This window comes from Taeniopygia guttata, chromosome 23 (assembly GCF_048771995.1).
Source record: "Taeniopygia guttata chromosome 23, bTaeGut7.mat, whole genome shotgun sequence".
Taxonomy (NCBI): domain Eukaryota; kingdom Metazoa; phylum Chordata; class Aves; order Passeriformes; family Estrildidae; genus Taeniopygia; species Taeniopygia guttata.
Window position 1 is genome coordinate 1,516,971 of NC_133048.1, and position 14,231 is coordinate 1,531,201.

The following is a 14,231-nucleotide window of genomic DNA, read 5'->3' on the forward strand; positions in this document are numbered from 1 at the left end:
GAGGAGCCCGGTTTTTCCTCTCTTTGTACTCATCCTGCTGCATGTGCTGTCCTTGCTCCGACCGTGTGGATTTGGCACTGCTCCCCAGCGCCTTCCTGTCATTAGGATTCCCTGGATTGCTGCTGCTTTTCCTTTTTCCAGCCAGACTCTCCCTGCCAGGAGCTCCGCACCTCGCCCGGGTCCCCGTAGCCACGAGGGGGACACAGTCACAGTAATGGTAAATTATCCCCGTGCCGAGGATGTGGGCACACTGCAGGGGTGCTGGTGGCTCCCTGGGAAATGGGGACACATGCTGGCACCCTGCAACGCCCCCGGCTGCGGGAGATGCCCCCGCGGCTGTTCCAGAGCCGGGCAGGAGCGCTGCTCACTCTGAGAGAGGCCGGGATTTGCAGGGGGCTCAGCTGGAGCACCGACCCTGTCCCGGCCATGTCCCAGTGGGAACTGGTCGCCCCACCACAGTCCACCAGCACCCCTCACGTCCCTCCTGACCGGCCACAGCCCCCGCGTCACTCCCCGGGTCGCTGCTGGCCCACTGGGGGTTGTTACAGGCATTTTGGGGCAGGAGTTGCAGAGCATCCCCGCTCCTGCCTCGCCTGTCCCGCTGCTCCTCCTGCCGAGGCAGAGCCCCGAGGGGCATCGCGGCGATGCGGCTGCTGCGGTGGAGGCCCCCGGGGACACCGTCACCCTCCGTCCATCCCTCGGTCCGCCCGTCGGTGCAGGCGGGGCCCCGTGCGCCGAGTGAGTCCGTCTTTCCATTGTTCCAACAATCTCTTTTCCACACGCGGTGCCAAAGGCTCCCCGCTCGCTCCCGCACGCGCCAGTATATTTAGCTGCCTCTAAGCCTCTACCTTTCCTTATATAGGAGAGGCCAAACGAATTTCTCACTCTCATTATTAATAGCCTGAGAGGAGCTCTTAGGAGGCTGCCAAAAATAGCAGGCAAACAGAGCGCACCCGGGCTGGGGAGGGTGTCGTGGCAGGCAGGGAGCCGCCGGGACCGCCGCGGGAGGGATGCCACGCTGCTGGTCCTGGCTTTTCCCTTTGGGAACTCCGCTAAGGTGTCTCCCAGCATCCTGCCCCGGGCAGGGTGTCCCCCTTGCCCTGCCAGCTCTCCGCAGGTAGGACAGGCGGGGCCCCGGGTGGGCAGAGCAGCCCTGTGCCCCCGGGCTTGGCAGCTGGGGATGCCGGAACAACCGGCCCGTGGGTGCTGGGGACACCCCGAGCGGCAATCCAGAGATCCCCATCCCCACAGGGTTCCCTGGCCACGGGAATCTCCCGTGGCTGAGGTGGTGACAGGTTTTACCCTTCTGTGCACTCCACGAGCTCCGTTTTGCCCTCGAGCTGCCCTGGGCTGCTGCTGGGCCCAGCGGTGTGTGCCGCTGCCCCACGGTGTGGCTTTGGGACCCCGCCGGGCACCGGGGGACGTGGGGCAGGTGGCAGAGCCGGCCGGCTGTCTGCGTGCTGGTGGCAGCCCTGGCGGTCTCTGTCCGGGAGGGAGAGGGTTTCTCAGCAGAGATCACCCACGCAGCATCCCCAGAATTGGTCATGGAGACCAGGATGGGGCGAGCGAGGAGGGAGCTCTGGGGTGCCCAGCGAGCGAGGGGTCTTCAACTGCTCCCGTCGATGTTGCATCCCAGGCAGGGTCTGCCTTAAATCCCTCCCTCCTCCCTCCCTCCCTCCCTGGCGAGGAACTTCTCCCGCTGAACTGGAGGATGCTGCAAGCTCCTGCGGACGAGCCGGAGGAGTCCTGTGGCAAAGTCAAGGCGAGCAGGGAAGCAGCGTGCTGCCCGGGTGTCACCGCAGCCCGCCGCCGCCAGCCCAGCCTGCCGCGGCCGGTGTCACCTCCAGGAGCGTGAGTGGCCTTGCGGGCGGGAGGTGCGGGGTCTGCGGGAGCAGCGGGGCTTTCCCCCGCCAAGGTTTAACCTTCAGCGAGCCCCGCTGCTGCCGAGCCCGCCGGGGCCGGGGATGCTCCTGCTGCGGGGCGGCGGCAGTGGGCGGGGAGGGGACAGCCTGGGGAGGGGGACACCGCAACCCCCCCTGCCTGGGCCAGCCCGGGTGGAGGAGGAGGAGAGGGGGTGGCAGCGAGTCTCTGTGTGGCTGGAGGGACAATGGGCAAGTCCCGGCTGCAGAGGGGTCCTGGGTGGTGGATGCTCGGGCACCGCGGGCAGCACCGACCCTTCTGCCTGCGGGTGTCCCCCTGCACCAGGGACGGTCACCCCCTCCCCAGGGAGCCGAGGCGCCCTCCGCCACGCGAGGTGCCTGTGGGACAGGGTGGGAAACCAACTTCTGGGCACCTCGGCATCGCATTTGGAACTCGCACGGAGGGAAGGGTGACCACCACGGCCGGGGGCACCAGAGGCTTGAGCCCACCGCCCCGACACGGGCAAAGGGACGGCAGGACGGGAGCCGGGGCGTTCCCCCAGGCCCCTGTGCCAGCGCTCCCCTTGCACACACTTCCCTCCTGCTTGCTGGGCCTCTTGGTATTTTATAAATCACTCAGCAGCTGCTGCAGTGGGTTTGCCGGGGATGGATGAGCCGGCTGGGGGGGCAGCGCTGGATGGGAAAACTTGGAAAGGTCCCTGCGGGGCAGCGGCTGCAGAGCTCGGCCAGGGACGCGGCGCTGGCGGAGCCGGGGGAAAAAAAAAAAAAAAAAAAAAATTAGACTCTTCCTTTTATAGCCAAGCTGGGGTTGTTGGGTGCCTGCGGCCCCGGCAGCATCCCCTGCAAAGCCGTCCGGTGCCCACAAAGCGCCCTGCCCGGGCAGGAGCTGCTCCTGCCGGAGAACGCGGGGCTGCCCCGGCCGGGGACTCCCAGCCGGTCTGCGGACGTGGAGAATTCGTGCAAGAGGGGCTCCTCCACACCACAGCTCCCCGGTGGGTTTCAGCTCAGGGTCTCCAGCTGCAGAATGCAGCGCTGGGGCTGCGGAGGGCTCAGGGATGCCTTCAGTGGTGGGGGGCACGCCCAGGGCTGCAGAGGGGTTGGGGGTGAGGACAGGGAATGAAAGGCACAGAGGGCAGTGGGGTTGGACAGGACAGGGGCAAGGAGGGGTGGTGGGAACAGGCAGGAGGGGCCCGGGCTGGAGCTGGGGGACACGAGGTGCCCTGGATGCAGGAGCATCCTGTGCAGATGGGTGCAGCCCTCCAAGGTCACTGGGAGAGCCCGGCCCAGGGCTGTGGGAGCCGTGCCACGGGCTGGGGCTGTGTGGGCCACTCGGGCTGGGGTAGCTCTAATATCCAGCACTGAGAGACTGCCCAAGGTCAGACGAGGTGACTGGAGATGAACTCGGCTGTGATGTGAGAGCCCTGACTTTGTGGTTTCAGGGTGGGTGCAGCCCTGAGCTTTTGGCTCCCGCTGAAGCCTGACAGTCCTGGCAGTCCCTGGCACCCCGGCACTGCTCCAGCACATCCTCAGGGCAGCATGGCACTGCACTGCGGGGCCGGCAGGGCCCCAGGGCTGCAGTGGGTGCAGCTCTGCAGCCTCGGGCTCAGGACACCCACTCTGATTTGGGCTGGGACAGGGGAGCTGCTCCTGCCAGGCACGCTGTGCCCCAGTGCTCCTGCTGGGCTGGGGACTTGTCTTGGCTCCTGGGAGCCGTGTCTGGGCTCCTCAGGGCCGGATCCCTGGGGACCGGCCATGGGGGAGCTCCTGGGGTGCTGCCAGAGCATCCTGGGGGGAGCGTGGCTGTGGTGGCAGCCACAGTGACGGCCCACGGCAATGGTTGGTGTCTTGGGGGTGGCACTGAGCAGTGACTTTGCTGCCTGTGGGTGCTGTGAGCAGGGCCAGCCATGTGAGGCTGTCCTTGGCAGCCAGGGGCTCCTTGCAGGGAGCTGTGGCACGTGTGGCCACGGCTCCCGGTGCTGAGTCACGGCCACGCCATGTCCGGCCAACCCCTCGTGGCCACAGCTGGACACCCATGCACCCCTCACTCTCCTGTCCTGAGAGGAGGCAGCCCTGGGAACTCAGGAACACTCCCTGCACCTGCCATTGTCTCTTTCCAGCTGCAAATGTCACCGAAGTCAATGTGCCTCCCCTCTGTCACCCTGCCATGGCCAAGCTGTGCTGGGGTGAGGAGTCCTCCACAGTCCCCCTCAGATTTTCAAGCCTCTGAGCTCTCAGTTGAATTCCTCCTCCCATGGGCAAAGGCAACTCCAGCCTTCCCAGTCCAGAGCTGCTGGGTGGGGAGGGTGTGGGAAGTGCCTGGGGTCCTGTGTCCTTCTCCTGGCCCTGCCAAAGACATGGACAGAGGCATGGGGGTGTGGGAAGTGAGTGCCCCCCTACACTGGCTTCATGGGCACCAGCCTGATCCACTGCTCTGGCACACGGACAGGTATGGGGATGTGGAGTTTGGGGGTCGTGGGGGATGCAGGGGACAGAGTTGTTGCATCCTGACCCAGTGCAGCAGCAGGGGAACCGCTGCCAAGCCAAGAGCCAGGGCTGAAGGGGATTCCCCCGTGGAAGTGGCTCCAAGCACAGGCACCAGCTCTGCCCCCTGTCCGTGCTGGCCCGTGCGGGCTCACAGAACACAGCCCTTGGCTTTGCCATCATCTGCTCGGATGTGCAGCTCCACAGGTGCCCCCACTCAACCACTGAGCCTCAGCTGCATCCCCTCACCCTCAAAGGGCAGCCAAAACCCCCCAAAACAGCAGCCTGAGAACTCTGCAGCCACCGAGGGCCTCTGGGCCGAGGCACACATGGGTTGGCTGTGGTCCCAAACACGAGGAGCTGTGGGGTGCCTGCAGGCACAGGGGCTGTGTGGACAGTGCCTCTGCCTGGGCTGCACTGGAGAGAGGCCGATGGCACTGGGGGTGGGCAGGAGGGGCACCCCAGAGCCCCTGCCGGGGTTTCACCATGGCCACGGGCTCCTTCCAGGATCTCCCTGCAGCTGGAGGACACGTCCAGCAGAGGGACAGCCCCGTGCCCTGTGCCCCCAGTCCAGCAGAGGGACAGCCCCGTGCCCTGTGCCCCCAGCCCCGCGGCACCCGCCTCTCCCTCCCAACCCTACATACTTCTTCATATGCCCATATGGAGCCGGCCGGTGCTATGGAATGTTAAGAAGTATGTATTTTTGGGCTGGGACCCCCACGCCAAGAGCCCCCATCACCAGCAGAGTCCAGAGGGCGCCTCCGGAGAGACGATGCGTTGCTGGGGCTGGTAAAAAGGAACCAGATCAACTTGCAACTGGATTTGGTCCCCTTCAACCAGCTGCAGCGGCACATGAGCCACGCACCCGCTGGCCCTGGGGCTGAGGAGACAAGCGGGGGACGCAGAGTCACTGCAAATGAGGTGGGCAGGGGCATGGGGGTGTGGGAGGTGGCTGCCCCCCCAGTGCTGGCCCAGCTGCACCAACCTTCAACCACTGCTCTTGAAATGAACGGGGTCTATGCCTCTATTAATAGTCAGCTCTTTATTAAAAAGTCAGCTCGTGCAGTCCGTATCTGAAGTCCCAGCAGATCCCCCTCTCTCCTTTCCTCCTGGCAGCACCAGGAAGTGTGTGTGCTTTGCTCCTGCTTCCCACAGCCCAGTCCAGTCCTCTGTAGGTTTTGGTGACAGGTCAAACACAGACAGGGATGGGGTTCCCTTTTCCCCAACGTGCTCACCCATCCAGCCCCCTCCACTGTGCCCATCTTTTCCATTTAGGGGTGTTTTTCATCCCCAAAACCCCCTCCCATGATTCCACTGGATTATTTTGCATCCCAGTCCTAGAATGGTAGTGAGGGTGGGGGGAGGTAGGTGATTCCTAGGACCAATTAGCTAATTAACCTTTCAATGTCAGTACTTAGCCCAAGCCAAGTGTCCCAGCCAGGCTGTTTTGTTCATAACACTCTGGACAGGGACATGTGGGGTTTGGGGGTGCTGCGGGGTGCAGGGTGGCAGGGGAAGGAGTTGGTGCATCCTGACCCAGAGCAGCAGCAGCAGCAGCAAATGGGGGATGCAGAGAGGGGCTTGGGCTGGCTTTGGGGACTGTGGAGGAGGCAGGCTTCAGCTCTGCCCTCCACACTGCTGTGGGTGCTCCTTAGAGCCCTGGAGTTCCACCGGCCCCAAACCTCTGGGGAAAGCACACATTGGAGTGCCTGGCACAGGCCTGAGGAGCGCCCAGCCCGGCGTGTCCTTCCCCTCAGCTCCCCGAGGTGTTGGGGGGAAAGGGCTCCCTGAGGGGACACCCCCAGGCTGCGACCCCGAGGATGGGAGAGCCCCAGCCCTGTGCAAGAAGAGGAAGCAAGGTCAGGAGGTAAGCAGAAAGTAAAACTGAGTGAACAACTTCAGGAATTTCTGGAAATCAGCTGACCAGCCCGGATGTTCAGGCCTCCACCTTTTCCTGTCAGAGCACAATAGATCACCAGAGGTCGGAGGTGTGAGGTGCCACTATCTCACGGTCGGTGTTTGGGGACATCTCCCTTTCCCTGAGGGGGGAACAGTAACGGGGCTGCTCATCTCACTGCGCCGGTGGAGCAGCCACCAAAACCCGGCCGGGCAGGAGCCGGGGCTGGGGGGCTCTGCTTGTGAGGGAGGGTCCCGGGGGCTCCGGGGCGGGAGAGGGGCGGCTGGGGGCGACCATTGCCCGCTGACCCCACCTGCCTACAACGAAAGAAAATCTTGTTCTTGCTTCCCAAGGGACCAGGATTGGAGCAGACTGATCGCAGCTCTCGCTCCTGCCCAGCCCGCCATGGGTAAGTTGGGTGCTTGAGGGGTCTGGGACACGGGACCTGCAGTGGGACAATGTGGGGGGCACAGGGAGCCTGGGGTTGGCCCCTTCTCCCCTCTCCTCCTGGGTGTCTCCCGGGCTGAAGGAGGCAGTGCTGGGAGAGCTGCTGCTGCCAGAGGGACCCTGCCCTGCCCTGCCCTGCCTGGCACAGCGACCTGGTCTCCAGCCTGGAGGAGCTTCAGTGCCCACACTCCTGAACATTTGTTATTTTTTTCCTTCCAGTTCCTGTGACATGCTTCGCACTCTTCGTCATAGGCATTGCAATTGTAGGTGAGCATCGAGCACTGGGTGAAGCACTCGGCTTTGCTGGTTGTGCTGCTGAGAAGAAAGGGGCAGCTCTGGCCACTGTCTGGAATTCTGCCTGCCCCTCTGCTGCAGCCCTGCACACTGTTCCTCTGCTGTCACCCAGGGGTGTCCCCATCCTGCACCCCCAGCCCTCGCTCCCTGCTCTGCTCCCTGGGTGATTTTGGGGAGGGCGGTTCTGGTGCTGGTGGGAGGGGGAGATGTGGGTCCCAGGGAGCACCCTAACGCTGCTCTGTGCTCCCTGCAGCCATAGCAATGACTCAGACCAGGAATTACTCTGTGAATGCCGATATGGTGTTTGTTGCGCGTGCAGATGGTGATCGTGGTGAGTGGGGAGGGCAGCGGGGCTGGGCTGGGCTGGGTGGGAACACGGGGTTGTACCCTGGGCTTGCTCTGAAGCCAAAGCTGCCCTTGAACCCATCACTGGTCTGAATGTGCCCAAACTGTGGGAAAGGGATCAAAACCAATGTGGGGCAAGAGGCAGGACCTGCTGGGGTAGGAGTCAGGGCTGAGGGCATCAGGGGCTGTGCAGGGAGGTGACTGCTCCGTGGCAACAACTCCTGTGTGCACTGGCAGCACTGGTCAGAGGTGGAAATGGAGAGCTGAAAGGGGTTGGGTGTGCTCAGGGAGCAGAGCTCGCTGCAGGCCAACTCTGGCACAGAATGAGGAGACCCTTAGTGGATATTTTTGCCTGTCCCTGCCTTGTGCTTGTCTATTAGCAGGCAGCTTCAATGCTTCTGTGCCATAATAATCCTGTCTTTATAGGGGGGAGAAATACTCCCTGCACCCAAGCTGCAGCCGTTGCCTTGAGGATCAGAGGAAATGCTGGTTACAATGGCCAGGGAGCAGAAGTGGATGTCCTTCCTTCCAAGTAGCCTGCTTCATGTCTTCCACAGCATGAACTGGGAAGCCCCCATTGACCAGCAGCTGCCACTTTAACAGATTTGGATGGCCTTAAGCAATAAATGCTTCAGAAAGCTTTAATAAAAGTGCATTGATGATGTGGGTGTGTGTGGTGGTCCTTGGTGTGCATCGTGGCTCAGGTACCTCAGCCGGCAGGGCCCCAGGGCTGGAGTGGGTGCAGCTCTGCAGCCTCGGGCTCAGGACACCCACTCTGATTTGGGCTGGGACAGGGGAGCTGCTCCTGCCAGGCACGCTGTGCCCCAGTGCTCCTGCCGGGCTGGGGACTTGTCTCGGCTCCTGGGAGCCGTGTCTGGGCTCCTCAGGGCCGGATCCCTGGGGACTGGCCATGGGGAGCTCCTGGGGTGCTGCCAGAGCGTCCTGGGGGGAGCGTGGCTGTGGTGGCAGCCACAGTGACGGCCCACGGCAATGGTTGGTGTCTTGGGGGTGGCACTGAACAGTGACTTTGCTGCCTGTGGGTGCTGTGAGCAGGGCCAGCGATGTGAAGCTGGACTGAGGAGCAACATGAAGAGGTAAACAGAAAGTAAAACTGAGCGAACCCTTTCAAAAATTTCTGGAAATCAGCTAACAGGCCCGGATGTTCAGGCCTCCACCTTTTCCTGTCAGAGCACAATAGATCACCAGAGGCCGGTGGCGTGAGGTGACACTATCTCAGGTCGGTGTTTGGGGACATCTCCCTTTCCCTGAGGGGGGAACAGTACCGGGGGCTGCTCATCTCACTGCGCCGGTGAAGCAGCCACCAAAACCCGGCCGGGCAGGAGCCGGGGCTGGGGGGCTCTGCTTGTGAGGGAGGGTCCCGGGGGTCCTGGGCGGGAGAGGGGCGGCTGGGGGTGACTGTGCAGGGCAACAAAGCCCCGCTGACCCCACCTGCAAACTATGAAAGAAAATCTTGTTTTTGCTTCCCAAGGGACCAGGATTGGAGCAGACTGATCGCAGCTCTCGCTCCTGCCCAGCCCGCCATGGGTAAGTTGGGTGGTCGAGGGGTCTGGGACACGGGACCTGCAGTGGGACAATGTGGGGGGCACAGGGAGCCTGGGGTTGGCCCCTTCTCCCCTCTCCTCCCGGGCGCTGCAGGGCTGAAGGAGGCAGTGCTGGGAGAGCTGCTGCTGCCAGAGGGACCCTGCCCTGCCCTGCCCTGCCTGGCACAGCGACCTGGTCTCCAGCCTGGAGGAGCTTCAGTGCCCACACTCCTGAACATTTGTTATTTTCTTCCTTCCAGTTCCTACGGCATTTTTCGCACTCTTTGTCATAGGCATTGCAATTGTAGGTGAGCATCGAGCACTGGGTGAAGCACTCGGCTTTGCTGGTTGTGTGCCAAGAAGAAAGGGGCAGCTCTGGCCACTGCCTGGAATTCTGCCTGCCCCGCTGCTGCAGCCCTGCACACTGTTCCTCTGCTGTCACCCAGGGGTGTCCCCATCCTGCACCCCCAGCCCTCGCTCCCTGCTCTGCTCCCTGGGTGATTTTGGGGAGGGCGGTTCTGGTGCTGGTGGGAGGGGGAGATGTGGGTCACAGGGAGCACCCTAACGCTGCTCTGTGCTCCCTGCAGCCGTAGCAATGACTCAGACCAGGAATTACTCTGTGAATGCCAATATGGCATTTGATGGGCGTGGACGTGGTGATCGTGGTGAGTGGGGAGGGCAGCGGGGCTGGGCTGTGCTGGGTGGGAACACGGGGTTGTACCCTGGGCTTGCTCTGAAGCCAAAGCTGCCCTTGAACCCATCACTGGTCTGAACCCAACTGAAATCTGGCAAAGGGATTAATCCCAATGTGGGGCAAGAGGCAGGACCTGCTGGGGTAGGAGTCAGGGCTGAGGGCATCAGGGGCTGTGCAGGGAGGTGACTGCTCCGTGGCAGCAACTCCTATGTGCACTGGCAGCACTGGTCAGAGGTGGAAATGGAGAGCAGAAAGGGGTTGGGTGTGCTCAGGGAGCAGAGCTCACTGCAGGCCAACTCTGGCACAGAATGAGGAGACCCTTAGTGGAGAGATATTTTTGCCTGTCCCTGCCTCATGATTGTCCATCAGCAGGCAGCCTCAATGCTTCTGGGCCATGACAGTCTGGTCTTTATAGGGGGGAAAGAAATGCCCGGGCCTTCGAGCAGCAGCTGATGCCTTGCTGACCAGAATTAGAACTCCTGATTACCATGGCAATTGAACAGAAGTGGATTTCCTTCCTTCCAAGAAGCCTGATTGGCGTCTTCCAACTGCTGGAACAAGAAAACCCCACAGAACTGCAGCTGCCCCTTCAAATGTTTTGAATGGCCTCGAGCAATAAATCCTTTAGAAATCTTTAATAAAAGTGCATTGATGATGTGTGTGTGTGGTGGTGCTTGGTGTGCATCGTGGCACAGGCTCCCTGCAGGGACAGCCCCAAGGTCCAATGTCCTGGAGATGGGGGAGCCCCAGCCCTGCTCCAGCAGGGACAGCAACACGAGAGTTAATGAGAATGAAACTGAAACTCAGTGACTAAGCAATTTCTCATAAATTACCTGTCGTGACATTTCCTGTTGGGATCTTTCCTGCTGCGCTTTGACCCTCAGAGCACAGTACACACAGGACAGGTTGGTGCTGTCGGGTGCTGTGGTCCCACAGTGGGTGTTTGGGTACAGCATCTTTTCTCTGGGGGGCAATAACGGGGGGCTGCTCACCTCACTTGCTGCTTGTGTGGGTAACTGGGGGCTCCTGGGTGGGATGGGCATGGCTGAGCACGGTTGTACAGGACACCAAAGCCCCGCCAGCCCCACTCACTGCTCATGGAAATACATCTTGTTCTTGTTTCTCGAAGGCCCAGGCTCACAGAGGACCCAGTGCAGCTCCTGCTCCTGCCCAGCCCGCCATGGGTGAGTTGGGTGGCTCGAGGGGTGGCACTGGGAAGCGCACTGGCCACCCTCTGGGGGGCTGGGGATGTGCTGCAGTGATAGGTGCCCTGAAAGCAGAAGTGCGTTGCAGGTGGGGCTGTAGTGGTGGTGGGTGTGCAGTCGGGGTGTTTGATTCATCTTGTGCTGGTGGCAGGTGAGGGACTGGGGTAACATGTGCCGTGTGTCCTGTGCTGTTCTGGGTGGTTGGGTGAGGTGGGTAGGGCAGGCCAGGGTGGGTGGGCACTCCATGGTTTGCCCCTTCTCCCTTTTTCCCCCAACCTGGGGGTCAGTGGGACCCACAACACCAGTGGCCTCTTCCCAGGGGTCTTCAGGGGCCAGAGGCAGATGAAAGCAGGGGGAGGCTGGAGGAGCTGCTGCTCGTTCTGGGATCCTGCTCTGCCTGGCACAGAGCACTCAGCACTGCTCAGGGGAGCTTTGCTGTCCATGCTCATGTCCTTCCTGCCCTCCTGCCATTTTCTTTCTCAGTGAAGAAGAGGAATGTCATTGGAGCTGTCATTGGAGGCACAGTGGGAGCAGGTGAGGGTCTGACACTGGATGAACAGCTCGGGTTCACTGCTCGGTACCACCCTCACCTGCTCCTGGGGACTGCGCTGGGGGTTGCAAGTACCAGGGCTGGGGAGAATTGGGGTGCAGGAGGGAGGAGGGGCAGCACTGGCTGCTGTCTGGAATTCTGCCTGCCCCGCTGCTGCAGCCCTGCACACTGTTCCTCTGCTGTCACCCAGGGGTGTCCCCATCCTGCACCCCCAGCCCTCGCTCCTGCTCTGCTCCCTGGGTGATTTTGGGGAGGGCGGTTCTGGTGCTGGTGGGAGGGGGAGCTGTGGGTCACAGGGAGCACCCTAACACTGCTCTGTGCTCCCTGCAGGAGTGGTACTGGTTGGCCTCCCGGTGTGCCTCGGCGCGCTGGGGTTCACAGGGGCCGGCAGCGCCGTGGCCGTGCTGCAGTCCATCGGTGAGTGGGGAGGGCAGGGGAATGGGCTTCATCTCCAGGGCAGGGAACGTGGGCCTGCTCTAGAGGCAGAGCAGCCCTTTAACTCCTCCCTGGGCTCTCTGGGCTCTCCCTACCCAGGAGGAGTTCTTGGCTGGCTGTGTGCCGTGCTCAGTCCCTCAGCAGAGAGCCTCGATGCTCCTGGGAGGTGACAGCTTGATTTGTCTTTGCAGGAGCTGCAGGTCTCTCTCTTGGTACCAAAGTTCCAAAGTTGGGCTGACTTCTGCCCTGACCTCAGCTGGTGCAGCAAGTGGTGCCTGGCTGTCCAAGCAGAAGAAACCTCCAAGTGACAAACCCAAAAAAGGATAAAAATCCAAGTGATAAACCAAGAAAAAAACCACCAAAAACCTGGGTGGTAAATATGGATGAGGAGGAGACAACTCCAGACAAGAGAAGCCAAGCAGGTGCCTGATCCCAAGGCGTTGCCATGCACAATGTCAGATGCTGGGAAACCCCCACAGGGGTCTTTCCTCCCTTTTTAAAGCTTTGGATTCTTGTGAGCAGCGATTTCCCTGAAGCCAATAAATGTGCTTTGCTTGCAGCAGAGATGGTGTTTCTGTGTGGCTGCAGCTCTCGGGTGACGGTGACATTAGAGGTGACAGAGCACAGGGGATGTTCAGTCCCCAGGACTGATGGTGCCCCCAGTTCCCCTGCACCAGTTTGGGGCAGGTGAGTAGTCACAGCCCATGCCAGAGGAACAAAACCCAGTGTGAGTGGGAACACCAGGTGGGAATCATCAAGTGTTGCTGTGCAGGTGATCAGCTGCAATTTTAACAGTGGCTTAGAAACTAGTGAGCCTTTCCCATATGAAATCTGTGAGATTCTGCTTTTAAACTGTGTACTGGTTTGTAAACTGCTTTTAGATTCCAACATCATAGAGGAAAGGAGGAGGGATGCACTCTTTTATTAAGGTTAAAGGTTTTTAATCACTTTTCCAGAGTACAGATATGATTGAAACAAAAACTCTTTTGAGGGTCTCAGTAATTCACTTATGAATACCATACATTGAACTCTATAAATTCTTGTATTAGAAAATGTCTGTTTAATAGAGGTTGTGATGCACTGGTGACCTAGTTACAGTTTCTGAAGTAACACTTTGCAGTTTTATAGCACCTTTTACCACGGGGCTGCAAATTCTGCCTCATAATGCCCAAACGAGGTAGGAAAGTCTGGCCAATTTACAGAGGGTACAGCCAAGGTACAGACTGGAAGGGACAAGACATGAGGTGTCATCGATCCTCAGCAGTGACGGGGAGCGTGCGCTGGGGCCGGTGATGGGTCAGTGGCTTAGCTGGGGACAAAGTTCAAGTGCCATCACCCTCACCCTTCTCTCCAAAGCTGCAGCCTGGCTCCCAGCAGGTCAAAAAGACCTTTGCAAATTGTTCTGGCTGTTTGTGCCATAAATATGCAAAAGAGAGAATAAAAAGTCCAGCACTCAGAGGCCCAAGTCCCTCTGTTGACATATCCAAAGGCTGACTAAGAATCAACACAACAAAGCTGTGGTGTGTGGCTTGTGCTGCCCACATCCACTTGGATCTTCCATAATTAAAATTATGTTATTGGGATTCATTTTAAGATTTGGGGTGTAAAGCTCTATCTAACTTCACTGTTTCATTGTCATAAATTCCCTTCTCCCACCTGGCAGGTGAAAGTCAGGTATCCCAGGTCTTGTTTTTTTAATAAAAGCTGAATGCCTACTGAAAATCCATCAGTTTAGGCAATGTGATGTCCAACGGACATTTCAGTTCTGTGGCTAGAGGAATCCAAGCTGGCCAAGTTCTTTTGAGCCTTTATAACTTTAAAAACCATTCTGCATCTGTGTGACACTCCTTAGAGCACAGCCAGCACTGGTGCTAGTGGCTGAGGACCAAAGACCTCTTCTGTGAGATATCTGGAATATAAAACCATGAATCTTAGGGACTTAATATTTATATAAGTGTTTTGCCATGCACCATCAATTACTGGTTCCCCAAAGCACATTCCCAGCATCTTGCAATAGCTCTTCGGCCACTTGCTCTTCCTGGCATGTCCAAACTTTTTCCCTCTGAAAGCACAACACAACAGAAAACTTCTGGAATGCTCCTTGAGATTGTGGTGGGAAAACTGAAGATAAAAAGGAAAGTTCTTATAGCCCTGCTGCTGGAAGAAGTTGGTGCCAGTGGTCACACTGAGTGATTTTTTTTTTCCTTAGTTTAAAAAAATCCACCTAAAAAAGGGCTGGGGTCAACTTCCTAACAAACACAGTAATATTGTGCAAAACCATTTGACCCCCACATCGTTTCCAAACCAATTATTTCCTACTGGGGAAGATGCAAAAGCAGAGTCAGACCTACTGCCCAGCTCTGTGGTGCTGGACCAAAGGGATTTCCCTGTAAGGCAAAGGAAGGGATCCAGTGGGGACTCCACTGTCACATCACCCATTGCAGCTGTGAAGCTCTGGCAAC